Source organism: Leuciscus leuciscus (genome assembly GCF_965113295.1).
Source record: "Leuciscus leuciscus genome assembly, chromosome: 4".
Lineage (NCBI taxonomy): Eukaryota > Metazoa > Chordata > Actinopteri > Cypriniformes > Leuciscidae > Leuciscus > Leuciscus leuciscus.
In genome coordinates, this window is record NC_138728.1 from 10047013 (window position 1) to 10061822 (window position 14810).

Below are 14810 nucleotides of genomic sequence, written 5' to 3' on the forward strand. Positions count from 1 at the left end.
TATGGTCATCATTAAAACCGTGTTTATAAGCTCAGCTCTGCTTTGATTACCGGGAAAACCAATATTATATTTCTTCTGTTCCATAAGCAGCACCTTCTGACAGAGAGTGGATTTACATCTTCATTCAGTCTGTCTGCGTTTTTTGTTTGTGAAACTCAAATCACATTTTTATGCGCTGTTGTAAATTTAAACATTCATAGAAGAAAAGCTAATGTGCATTCTCAAAATCTAAACAACTCTGATAATAAGTTATCTAGAATTATTCATTGATCTCATAAAATACCTACAATAATTTTGACTCATCCTGTGTCTATGTGGTGTTTTATTTTATTTTATTTTATTTGTATTGTTTGCCCACAGTTGAAAACTTATATTAACAGTATCATATAAAGTTCTCTTCATGTTACAGGGTGTACAAAACCTAAAAATAATAATAATAAAACAACAACATCCACAGATAAACAATGTCATTAATTCAGAGCATCCTTTAAATAGGAAATCAAAGGAAATTAGCAGAGATTAAAAGCGGTCTGATATGTTGAGGGAGTTCCTTTATATATTCCCAAAGGGGAGATCATATCAACCAGAATTTTAGATTTTTGATGTTTGTTGTAGGTGAGCTTTACAAGTGGTAACCATGTAGCGATCTGTGATGTCCACATTTTAAGGGATGGAGCCTGTGATGCAGAACAAAAGTAACTATAAGTGCATTTTTTAGCTGAGTATACCAGGACAACAAATAGCTGTATTGCATTCTTTTTAAAACAGACTGTTCACATTAAGATTCAATTAATACAAAGTTGGAGTCATATTGAAGTGTAGTCTAATGGCGCTTTTCCACTACACAGTACCAGCTCGCCTCGGCTCGCCTCGACTCGACTCGACTCGGCTCTGTTTGGTTTTCCACTGTGTAAAAGTTGTACCTGTACCTGCCAGGGCCGGCGCGTGCACTTCTGCCGCTCTAGGCGAAAAACATTTGTGCCGCCCCTAGGGCTGGTCCGAATACCATTTTTTGAGCTTCGAAGCTGCGGTAGTAATGAACATCGAATATTCAAAGCTTCGAGAGGGTGCTGAAGATATTCTTCTCTCTAATAAAGGCAGGAATCTCTATGTGTCTATATGTCCGTTTGCATTTTGATTATTTCGAGAACCGTTCATCCAATCGACTTCACAAGGGAGTGCAGTGTAGCATTTGGTGGTGCAATATAGATGGACACGCGAGACACGACACATTCAGAATTAATAAACTTTTAGTAAACTACAGAACACCGCGAGCGGGAAGCGGCGCACCTCAAGCGGGCAGGGCTTATATAGCCTACTTGACGCACGCTGCACTAGCAATATAAAACGCACACACACACATGTATGTTAAATTAAGCAATACTTTAAGGTAGTCTATATTTTTCTGACTAACAAATTACTGACACAGTAAAGGGTAGATTTAAATAAAGAAAAACAAAATTTAAATAAAGAAAAACAAAATTTAAATAAAGAAAAAAACTAAATGTAAAATTTAAATAAAGAAAAAACGAAATTTAAATAAAGTAAAACGAAATTTAAATAAAGAAAAACGAAATTTACATAAAGAAAAACGAAATTAAGTTAAATTAAAACCGAGATTAATTTAGATTGATAATAATGGGTAAAAAGGCTAATAGCCTATATTTTGTTTCTATTGTTATATTTTCCACAATGTCAAAGCAACGCAGCTTAACCCAAAACACAAGCTCAGGCATGCACTTCTGTCCATACAAACTCCGCTGTTCTGCGCTCTAGCCAGAGAACACCAAGAGGAAGCAAATATATACATATACTATATGCATAGGTGGATGTGATCGGGGATTTTGGCTGTGTAACATTTAAAGCCACTTAAATTAACGAAATGACTCAAATAAAGATTCGTTAATTTTTATGAACGAGATCGAACAAGAGAGTCAGTAAAATTATCCGAACTTCCCATCACTCAGTCATGAGTCATGACTCGTGAGAGCAGGGGGCGGGGCGGGGCGGGGCGGCGCAGGGCGGCGCAGCGGCAGCTCAGCAAATCATATAGCCTATTTTGTGAATTGTTCATTCCCGATTGGCACACATTTTGCCGCCCTTACAAAAGTGCCGCTCTAGGCAATTGCCTAGTTCGCCTATATGGACGCGCCGGTGTGGTGAAGTATTCAGTCACCCTGAAGTATTCGGTCCGGGCTGAGGACCCAAGCAATCCGATTGGTTCAAAGCACGTTTTATGGGTAATCGCTTTAGTGCCTGCTTACAAATCATACAAAATCACTTTATTATAGAAGACGTTTGTACTACGTTATAACGAATCATTAATGTATTTAATGTATTTTAAATGATACGTTTCATATACTAGTATTTAACCGAAGCTATAGATTGTGAAATTAAACATTTCTCGTTGTTAGTGTGTTTTTTAGTTAGCTTAGATAGTAGCATAGCATAGAGCTAACGTTATCTGATGATCGTGCTATGAGCTTTACTGAGCTTATACTGCCTTACCGTATTCACAGCAATTCGTGGTGCAATTATAATTATGTCATTGTTTTTTATCGCAATAATCAGCGCAGTATGTTACAAGTACAATTTTATTTATTAAAAGAGCCATAACATAATGTTTATTTGTGTATATTACTGTTTTTCTTATTAACAGTTTAGACATTTAAATAAATTACAGAATGCTAGCTATGTTTTGTGGGTGTATATATATTAATTGGTTGTCAAGCCTTGACTAAAGAACAGTATAATAAAATTATAGAATCACAAATCTTAATGTAATCAAACTACTTAGTTCATATAATAATCTTTTATTTTAAAGAAATACCATTTTTAAGTATGTATAGGGCATAATATGGGCAATAGGGCATAAAATGCTTTTTTTTTGTTACAAGCATGTCATTTGTGTACTAATGCATATGATTTATGGCATAATTATTTCTTAATACAGAACATCATACAACACAATAACATTTAATGTAATAAAATTAGTGAACCAAAACTTGTATAACATTTTTATTAAATTACACAATACAATACATAATGAATTCAACTGAATTATGAGATGTAATATATTACATTTTTATTAACACAAAACTACAAGCAAAATGCACATCGTTTTAGGACATTTATAGAGCTTTTAAAAATACACAACAATACAAAGCAGCTTTAAACAGACATACTTTTGTATGTCGTTACTTTCCTAAATACTTTTGTGATAGTTCTCTGGCTATACATTGTGAAGATTTAAAAACAACTAATGTTGAGTTAGCTGTGTTTAAATATTTAATGAACTGTAAGGTTAAAGTTTTTTGAGAACTAATGAGACACAAATGGATGCAGTGTCTTTTGCTGTATGAAAAGTCAAATCTTTAGTTTGAAGTAAATTCATGTTGTATATGCAGTCAATTCTTTGTGGAACCATCCTAAGGCCTAGATGATGCAGTCAGTCAATTTCCCCTTTAGATGGTGGGGTCGTGACCTGTAGGCGAGGAGGCTGGACTAGGTGTCATGGACTGGCTTGAGGGAACTCTGTAAAAACACACAAACATGCTGCAACACATCATGTTCAACTGGACATTTGCACAGTCTTTAGTGCTATGGAACATCACTCACTGTTTTTACTTTGATATGCAAGCCCAAAGGTGCAACGCAGCAGAACGTAGTTAGCTCGTTGAACCTGGGGTGTTGTGACATTAAAAGGCTATTTTAATGACACACTCCACAAGATAAGATATATCAGCCCAAAAGTGACTGAAACCTTCCGTTCGTCTCAGTATTAGAAGGCTGATCTGTACAAAAGATAAAAAAAAGTAATTACTTAATGAGTTAGTTTAATGAGTTAGTTCACCAAAACATATAAAAATCAGCCATCAGTTTCTCCCAACATATTATCAAATGATACCAGGGTGAGAAAATGATGTGTTTTTTTGGTGATATAAAAAATTCAAGTACTTATTTGTACCAAAACGATCCCATAAAATGCTTACCTCAGGAATCAGTTCACACATTAAAAGGTCAAAATTTTCAAGTTTTTTGTCCTTCTTTTGCTCAAACACAATGTTGTCGATGTGTCCCAGAAGTTCCTCAACATGTGCTGACAAGGCAGGATGAAAGCTCTTAGGTTTTGCCATTTTTCCAGTCTTCATTTGCCACCATTTGTTCCATGTGGGTTTCAGTGAGCCTTTTACAATTCCTTGAAACTCCTGAAAAAAATATTTAGTATAGCAAACAATATCTAGCCATTTTAAATTTTGTAAAGTCTTATATGTACCTGAATTTCAGTATCACTGACAAGAGAACAAATTCCTTTTTTTCCCACCTCCTCGACTGTCCTATATTTTAAAAATCATCGATCTACTTGATTTATTACAATTTTAAGTTGATTTATATGAATGAGGACACACATTATACACATACCTTTTATACGTCATATGCTGAACAGCATATGCTGCCATTGATGATGCGTGATATCTTCTCAGATGCCACAGATCGTCTCCCTGTATCACCTCGTTTTTCATAGAGGTCCATTTGTCCCTCACCTCCATTTCTGCCATCTAATGAAATAAACACAGTTGTTAAAGTAATGTAGATAAAAATAAAATAAAATAAATAAATAAAAGCATTTATTTAACTTACTGTACAAACCAAAACCCCACAGTTGTTAGAGTCAGCCAGCCTCCACTGTTCTGGGTACTCAACAGTCCATTTTTCCAAGTCCCAAGTATTTCGGAAGGCATTGCTTTTGCACAAAAGAAAAAAGAAATTAAGAAATGTACATTAGTAAATAAAGATAACAGTTTTGACATTTACAAAGCACAAAATACCATAGTATAGCCAGGTCCATCGCAGAAATTGACTTGTAGTTGCCAGTGGGGTCGTAAACTCGAATACGATTCAGCAAACCATCCAAGACCTTTACAACATAAACAGAAACCGCTTTAACCAGAGTAACAACTGTTGAGCAAAAATGTATTTTTTTTTATCCATACATACCCACAAAATGAAGTGGTTTCCCTTTTCGGGGCTCTGTCCACCAACAATTCTTGGAATAAGGACTGTGTCATTCTCATCAAGGTCCTTTAAAATATTTTTAGGTAAATAAGTAAGTAAGTGTGTCCCCTGGCCCTGAAATTTATTTCATAACAACATTTACCTTCAGACAAGAAATGTGACTGTCATCCACATGTTTCTTGATAGTGAAGGATCGCCACCAGAGAACGAACGTGTGCACCTGTAAAGCAGTTCCACCATGTGCTTTACAGAGCAGTGCAATCCTTGTGTCAAGAATCTAAAAGAAATAGTAGATTTCAATAAAATGTTGTTGAATAATAAAAGAAGTACATATAGGAGGTTTGTGTACAAAAGACCATATAAATAAGCTCCCATTGGACACATATGGAGGGCTCGCCTGAGTCCCAAAATTTCTCCAATCATGCATTCATGTCTATGTCTCAGCACCCTCTAACAAAATCCACGGTTTCGAGAATATCCGAGAAACTTTATTTTTCGCCCCAAAAAAACTATAAGGTGTACGTACGTCTTATAGATATTTTGGGTCAAAAAATAAAGTTTCTTGGATATTCTTGAAATCTTGGATTCTGTTAGAGGGTGCTGAGACATAGACATGAATGAATGATTGGAGGCTCTAGAGCCTTCCAGAGCTGAGATATGGAGATCCCACAAAGCATTTATTCCATTGGGGCAAATAGAGACTCGCAAATTAAAATTCTAACATCGTCATTCAGCCATGGGAAACTTTTCTTCTGTGGACACAGTGTCTCGAAATCTTCAACTGTGGCCTGGCATCTCGGAAACTGAATGAGTGGCCGCTTTCTGTCGGTTTCCTCACTCAAAATTCTCATATACATTTCCTAGAAAAAAAAAGCTTTGTAATTGTCTTACATATATAATATTATATATTATATAACAGACTTCCATTTAATTAACATCTTACCTCTTCTAGCTCCAAGATGTGAAAGCGATCCATTGAAAACTGTTTTTTTTTTTCAATTTCTGTAAACACATTTGGATCAGTCACAAATCTTTGTCAAAGTTACTTATTGTACTTTTTTTAAATTAAATAAAATAAAGCATACCTGTGCGTGATGCATCACCTCCTGCCATGTCTGTCTTCAGGCAGTAAGAATCATGGTCGTCATGAATTTTCACTGAAAAAGGTTGTATATGTAATATTTTAAATTTGCCATAAACATTTACTTCAAAAAGTGGACCATCTACTGTAATGTACTGCCTTTCTCACCATTCAGGTTAATGTCACGCCGCAGGAATGGTTTGAGTTGGGACACATTGGTTTTCTGGCGGAGAATGTTGCCTGATTTGTCTGCAAGTGTAGCAACCCCTTTTCCGGTAATGTCTTCGACTACAAAAGGGCCTGTCCAGTTCCCCTCTAAACGTCCACCTTTGCGTCCCTCTTTTCTTTTGTTTGCTTTGAGTACCTCCTCTCCTTCGTGGATGTGAAATGATTTCACATTTTTTCTTTTCCGGGACTCGTACTCCGCCTTTTGCTTCCCCTGTGCTTTTGCAATGTGATCCCGCACCTTATGAAGATAATGTACAATAAACAGACTTAATAGAATACCTTAAATAATGTGAATTATTACTTAATTATAGTTCATACTAGAGACAATTACCTTTGCCTGTACTGCTGTCACCTCTACCATCCGTGTTGGCATTACAATATTCGGATCCTCTGCTACAAAGCAATCTGTCTCAGATACTACCTTTGTGTTTAGAACCTCTGGCGTGTTTGGGTGCCGGTGAAACATCAAAAAGAATGGTGTATACTTTGTAGAGCCCTAAAAAAAGTGTTTCAACAAATTAAATTTACACAATCAATTGCATATAGTCATTTCTTTTTTAAGCAGTTCCAATCACCTGCTTTGAGGTGTTGATGGCATGCACCAGTCGTCCCAGTCATTCTGCATGTCATTGCAGTACTTTGACAATGACCTCTTTATAGTCTGATTAGTCCTCTCATCCTGTCCATTTGACTGAGGGTGGTAAGCTGACGTGACACACTGCTTCACACCCAATTCCTTAAATATGTCCTCATTTAGCGGTTATCCAAAAGGTATCAAAGACATGGTACATTCTTATAACATATAGCCAAAAAATGTAATAATAAAATCTTCTTAACTAAATAATAATAACCTGGTTCACAAACTCCCTCCCCTGGTCTGTGATTATTCTTTCAACCAGTCCATATGCATTAAATGCTTGTAAGACCCCTTTAGCCACCTCAACTGCGGTCTTACACTTCAGGGATTTGGCGAAAACCCATTTGGTGAAGAGGTCAGTCATTGTGAGGACATAAATGTTTACATTTACATTTACATTTAGTCATTTAGCAGACGCCTTTCTCCAAAGCGACTTACAAATTAGGACAAAATTCAGCGAGTCATCATAAAGAGGCAAAAGCAACAACAACGCAAGAAGTGCTCAAAGTACGAAGTTCAGGTATTATTCAGAGTAGCATAAGCCTGATAAGTGATGTTACAAAGGGAAAGGAAAACTTTTTTTTTTTTTTTTTTTTTTTTTTATAAGGTTAAGTGCTCACGGAAGAGATTGGTTTTCAGCTGCCTTTTGAATGTTGTCAGGGATTCTGCATTCCGGATGAGGGTGGGGAGAGCGTTCCACCAGCATGGAACTGTGAATGAGAATGTTCTGGAAAGTGATTTTGTGGCTTTCTGTGATGGAACCACGAGACGTCGCTCGTTGACCGATCGTAGGTGTCTGGTAGGGATGTAGACTCGTAGGAGTGAGTGAAAGTAGGAGGGAGCTGAGCCTGTGATAGTTCTGTAAGCAAGCGTCAGTGCCTTGAACTTGATGCGAGCAGCGAGAGGTAGCCAGTGCAGAGAGATGAACAGAGGAGTGACGTGGGCCCTCTTGGGCTCGTTGAAGATAAGACGAGCTGCAGCATTCTGGATCATCTGTAGGGTTTTGGTTGCACATGCTGGAAGTCCAGCCAGAAGAGCATTGCAGTAGTCAAGCCTAGAGATGACCAGGGCCTGGACGATGAGTTGTGTTGCATGCTCAGTTAGGAAAGGCCTGATTTTCCTGATGTTGTGCAGTGCAAACCTGCATGATCGAGCTGTCTTTGAAATGTGATCTGCGAAGGTTAGCTGGTCATCAAACGTTACTCCAAGATTTCTGACCGATCTTGATGGGGTGATTAATGATGACTCTAGCTGGATGGTGAAGTCGTGCTGTAGAGACGGATTGGCAGGGAGGACGAGAAGCTCAGTCTTTGCCAGGTTGAGCTGCAGGTGATGTTCCTTCATCCATGTGGAGATGTCCGCCAGACAGCTTGAGACCCGTGCAGCTACTGTGGGATCATCTGGTTGAAAGGAGAGGAAGAGCTGCGTGTCATCAGCATAGCAGTGGTAGGAAAAACCGTGTGCCTGTATGATGTGTCCCAGTGATGTGGTGTAGATGGAGAAGAGGAGGGGACCAAGAACTGAACCCTGGGGAACCCCTGTGGTCAGCTGATGTGCTCTGGATACCTCACCTCTCCATGCGACCTTGAAGGACCTACCTGTGAGATAGGACTCAAACCAGTGGAGTGAAGTTCCTGTGATGCCCAGTGATGAGAGGGTGGACATAAGGATCTGATGATTCACCGTGTCGAAGGCAGCAGACAGATCCAGGAGAATGAGGACTGAAGATTTGGAAGCAGCTTTTGCGATCCGTAGGGCTTCTGTGACTGACAGTAATGCAGTCTCAGTTGAATGTCCTTTCTTGAAGCCAGATTGGTTGACATCCAGCTGGTTGTTTAGAGACAAGAAGGATGTTAGTTGGTTGAAGACAGCTCTTTCAAGTGTCTTCGCAATGAATGGTAGGAGAGAGATAGGTCTGTAATTGTCTACAAATGATGTGTTTAGCGTTGGTTTTTTGAGCAGTGGAGTAACCCGAGCCTGCTTGAATGCTGTAGGGAAGGTGCCAGTATGGAGGGATGAGTTGATGATGTGTGTGAGTGATGTTCTGTTGTTCCCCTGAGGACTGGTTGGAAATGGTCCCATCAAATCCATTCCTATTACATTCCAGGCTTTAGTGACCTTGATAGGGTGCAACACTGGAGCCACTGTTTTAATAGTATCATTACACTGACACTGTGGACATTGGGCAACCTAAAAAAAAAATTTAGGTGTTTGTAACATTACAAACAACAGAAACACATTACTTTGTACAACTACATCAGGGGTCTCAAACTCAACATAGGATCTTGAGGACACAACTTAACACCATTAAAGGAGAACTCTGTAACTCTAGCGAACTCTAGTCACTTCTTCGCTGATTTTCCCTTTTGTTGTCGCATGTTTTCCCCACGAGCTCCCCCTACAGCTGTGGGGGGGCGTATATTTCACAACACAGTCGTAAAAAACACACTTGCGGCGGCCTCCTCCCCCTCTCTACCGCTGCTCATGTGCGTTTGTTTTGATCGGAGCAAGCCAACTGTATCGTGTGGAACTATGTCTACCGAGGTGAGTAATCTGGTAATACATCATACATGCGTGTGTGTTTATGTCGAATTGCCGTAAAGCAATTTGTGTTTCGCGCTCGTTCTCGTTCTAGTTCTCGCTTCTCACGAGACTTCCAATTTCACTTTGCCGGGACGGCAGTGCGCAAGTTGCAAGGTTGGTTTTCCGCCTGGGAACGCTGGGGGGAGCGGGGAAAGTCACCAATATCACCAGAACAGGTTGTTTAACCATCCAAATGATTTCTAGACAGTTTTATTAAGTTAAAAAAGTTACCAAGTTCTCCTTTAAGTATTTAATAGAATATGATGTTGTGGTCCTCAATATAATATGTTGTGGCCTCTACATAACGTACCAATGAGTTAATTATTTACACTTGAGGGGCTGTATGAAACCATCTCGTGGGTCAGGAATTTGAGTCTACAATTATCTTACCCACTTCGTGACGTCCGGAAAGATGCCTTGCCAGTAGTATGCGCTTGCAATCTTATTAAATGTCCTTGTTATCCCCTGATGCCCACCTGTAGCTGGGCTGTCATGGCAGTCCCGAAGGACTCGTTCCTTCTGTTGCTCATCCATGACAACTAGACGGTTTGATCCGTCTGCAGTCTTGTAATAAAGATGTCCACCTGTGTTAGAGACATAAAGAGGTAATGTGAGGGAACGCAACACACAGTATTTAAATCATGTTATTTATTGTAGAAAATATTATGTAAAATTAGTTGTTTTATCATAAGCAAACGTAGCGGATACTGTAAATCACAGAATACATTTAACACATTAAAAGGCAATGATATTTTTTTATCAAACTCATTAAGAAGTTATCTCTCATTTACAGCTCTTCTCATTTATTACTCATTTACAAGTAAAGTAATACATTACAAGTAACATGCATTACATAATCAGATCACTTTTTGATGATACGAGTAAATTAATGCAATACAAGTCACATACATTATGTAAGCACGTTACATTCTAATAATACATTTATTTACATAAATGTCACTGCAGATTAAGTATTTTCAAAAACAATATTCACAGTATAAGAATTGTAGCTGAAATATAGCCATTGATGCATGAGGTCCACTACAGTGGACAGATGATTAATCAGATTTTTCTCCCAATCTAAAATCAAAACTTGGAAAATTGAACTGTGATATGACTCATTAGATATTGTTTGATGCTGCAATATTTTTTTTACCTACAAGAGTCTCCTAGGAAAGGAATGGTTGGATATTCCGGAGCAACTTGGCATTTCTGACTGACCATTGACCATCTTGGTTTGGAGGGGGAAAAAAATCGAAACACAACGGCTTGCCAACAATTGGTTGCAATGTATAGGATGATGCACCAGGGTCCACTGAAGAGGATGATGTGCAACTAAGCCATCAAAACCCGTGCAAATTTAAGCAAATGCTTTTTTAATAGCCGTCCACTGTAGTGAACAATATGCATGAAAGGGTTAATCCATATAAAACAGCGCTTAATCTTGCAAAGTACGTTTTGGTGCTACTGCTATCATTACGTTAGTAAATCATTAAGTTAACTATAAAGTGTCGCTATGTTGTGAGAAGGTACTCCTTTGCAGAGATCCCAAACCTAACTGAGCATTTAACAAACAGAAAAGAAGTCGTGACAGCCCATTGCCAGATTTTCTCCAGTCCTAAAAGTAAAACAAAAAACACAAACAATCTGTTTTTAAAAGATCTTTTAGAAAGTCATAGTCTCTTTTGAGCCTTTGTCAGTGATACTTGATTTCTTTCTTTCAAGACACCTGAAATACTTCCCATCCCATACATGAAAAAAAATAAAAAAAATACATGCCGTATTGGTGATATCATATATATATTAAAATATTCTTACATAGGCTATATAAAATAAAATGACACAACCCTGTCTCTTTTTGTTAAATTTCTGTTTTATTGATCAATAATAGCCATTATAAAAGCAGCCTAAAAGGTATAAGAAGCTATACAAGTCAAGAAATAAAGTAAGTAAAACGATTCAGTCAAACATAAGTCAGCAGGCTACATCGTTAAAGATAAATAGCCTAAATAATTTAACGTTATATAAAGTTATGAAGCTAAAACTTTGCCCTCAGCCAAAACGATTCGCCAGGGAACAAATAATAGATTAATGATATCTAAGATCGTCCGTTAGATATAGCCTACACAAGACGAATTATATCTCATGTTTAACCACTAGACTAGAGACATAAACCAGCGGCAGACGGCAGTAGATTTAGCCGAGTTAAGGCTGTTTCAGGCGGGATACATGAGCGCTGAGCACCCGGTGATCCCTTGGATCTCACATCTCCGAAAACGTCAGATCAATTTTTTAAATAGGCGCTATCTGTAGAAACAAACAACATATTTGTGATTGAAACAACTACATTATCGACTGAAAAACTCTTAAAACTACATTTCGTGACACATTAACAGTAGTATTTTTAAATTTCGCGGTCTTTCTCCTGCTATTGACGCAACTTGAGATTTTAAATATTAGCTATAGAATATACACAATTTACATATACAATATACAATTTAATTTAATCTTACCTTGCATATAGCAGCGGGATTTAGCATTCTACATAAAGCTACCACATAATAACACTAAAATAGCTCACGTTAGCTACAAGTTATCGCGAGAACAGATTTAGATCAGGCATACTACTGGCATACTAATTGGGTCCTCAGCCCGGACCGAATACTTCAGGGTGACTGAATACTTCGCCACACCGGCCCTGGTACCTGCTTCCAGGTACTTTTTTTCGTACCACCTCCGGCGAGGTTCCAAGCGAGCTGAGGCGAGCTGAGGGCTGAGGCGATACTAAAATGTGACGTGAAAACACGGCAGACTGCTGATTGGTCACAGAGAATCGTCACTATTCACTGCGTCATCATTGCATAAAAAAAAGCAAAAACAAAAACAAAAACATCCAAAAACAGCATACACTCGATTTCCTCCATTGTCCTGTGTGTGGGGGTAGCGGGTGTGTCTCGCGCGTCTCCCGTAAAAGATTAAGTCACGGCAGTTTCCTGCGGCGTCGCTATGACGACCAGGTACTATTGTGGAGGTACTATCTGCAATGGAAAACGGAGCGAAAAGCGAGCCGAGCTGAGTCGAGTCGAGTTGAGCTGGTACTGGTAATGGAAAAGCGCCATAAGAAGATCTTCCATTACACTATGTACTTTCTTCAGGTATGACAAAATTTAGTCACAGGACCAAAAATAATACATGAATGTACCTTTATCTTTATTGCACTTGAAGCACAGGCCTGTAGAGTTGATAAACATCTTCTTAATACACATTGGTGTAAGATATATCCTATTAAAGAATTTGAAATTGAGCTCATGGATCCCAAGGGAGGTACATTTAGGTTACACGTTATCACGTACAACATCCCAGTCATTCTCTTCAATGGTTTGACCAATGTCCTTCTCCCAGACACCCTTCAGTTCCGGCAAGGCAGAGGCAATTGCTAGACAAGATGTCATATGTCCTTAATATTGATCCCTTTTAAGCAGATTGGATTTAGTAAAAGGTATTCAATCTCTGTTATGTCCATTCCTAACTCTCCTTTGTCTATCTTTAGTTTTTTTTTAAAGTTGCAACTGAAGATATTTGTAAAAAAAAAAATATATATATATTTTGGAACATTCTCTTGCTTCCACAATCTGTTGGAAAGGCTTTAGAGTATCCTCTGAAAATAGACAAGAAGAATAGACAGCCATGTCGAAAGCTCAATATTTTGTAATGTTAAGGGAAAATCAGGGTTAAAAGATAATGGAGAAGACAGAGAAGATGAGAAGATGGTGAGTTTGAACATGTAAGATGACTTTGAGGGGCTCACAATTTTCCTCCACTGAGAATAAAACGTTAAAGGTTCAGATCACTGAACAGAATATTACAAATAGACATCATAAATAATACATAAAATATATATTTAAACAAACATGACAACTTCAAACTATCTTAAATCAGTTAAATATCATCTTACCAGAACAAGTGATCTTGGCCACTTCATTATCACAGTCATTCTGTCCCCAGGGTGAAGATGGACACTGCCATAGAGTGGAATCATGACGTCGACAATTTAAATAATCAAGCCAATTATGAGACTTCAGTCCCTCTGAATAACTGGGTTCACTGCCAGATCTTCCACAGTTCAGCTCTTGACAGATCAGACTCACTGTGTCTCTGTCCATCTGGTTCCAGCACACATTACCCCAGGATCCATTGTAGAAAACCTCCACATTCCCTTCACAGCCCTCAGTTAACCTGATCTCTTTAAACTCTAGATGGAAAAGGATGTGCATTAAAAAATATTGGAGTTTACAGGGTTTTTTTTTTTTTCAATTGCCATCCTTTTGTCCAATCTGTAGTCACATTTTCAAAACTCTAAACACAATTAGCACAACATCTGTCTCTTGTGATCATACCATTAGCACAATTCATGTTCACACAAAATGCAGTCAATTAACACATTTCTAGAATGCCTGCATTTTCTTTACATATAAGCATATAAGCATATAAGCATACCCAATACCAAAATCATGGATCTGTATAGTCTTTTTTTTACAAATGCTTAAACGCAGCATGCCAGAAATTAAGACATAATGTTCCAAACCATACAGTATAAAGCCTCTACTTCTGCAACAATATCAGCTCAAAAGTACTGAAACAAATAAAAATAAAAAAACAGCTGATAAGCATTTTTAAATTACTGATCATTACAGTAAGAAATAGCTGATTCCAATCTCAATCAGAGACATAGACAGATGTTGAAGACTTTCCATGGACATACACAATAAAAAGGCACTCTTTGGATTAGTTTTGTTCAAAGCAACACAGAACAACACAGAGGAGTAAAAAAATAAATAAAATGTCAGAGGAGAGGACTAGTTAGACAAGGGAGAGGACTAGATGGTCGAGGGAGAGGACTAGATGGTCGAGGGAGAGGACTAGATGGTTGAGGGAGAGGACTAGATGGTCGAGGGCAGGCACGTGCACACATAGACATCAAAGGGGGCTTGAGCACCTGCCCTTTTTATTCCAGGAGAGAAAGTGCCCTTTTTTCTGGGGTGCTTTTTATTTAATTACATTTTTTAATAATATATATTCCTGTTTGCGCACAGCTTCCCTGTCAAACAAATATATTTATTGAAGAATAGAATACTATCTAAATATCAGGTCAGGAGTTCTGAAGCGCTCCCTCTTTCTCTCTCTCTCTCTCTCTCTCTCTCTCTCTCTCTCTCTCTCTCAAATATTGATTTAAAAGGGAGTTTATTGATTTAAACCCGATTGTAT

The 14810-nt window shown here is 38.1% G+C and overlaps 1 long non-coding RNA gene across 1 annotated transcript; it reads right to left on the bottom strand.

Moving 5' to 3' along the window:
• LOC309496309 lies at positions 1 to 13610 on the bottom strand. The gene is made up of 3 exons (XR_014205103.1): positions 13501 to 13610; positions 12748 to 13203; positions 1 to 677 (listed from the first exon to the last, which is right to left on the bottom strand). It is a non-coding gene; the product is annotated as an uncharacterized lncRNA (long non-coding RNA).
• Between the last annotated feature and the right edge of the window lie 1200 nt (positions 13611 to 14810).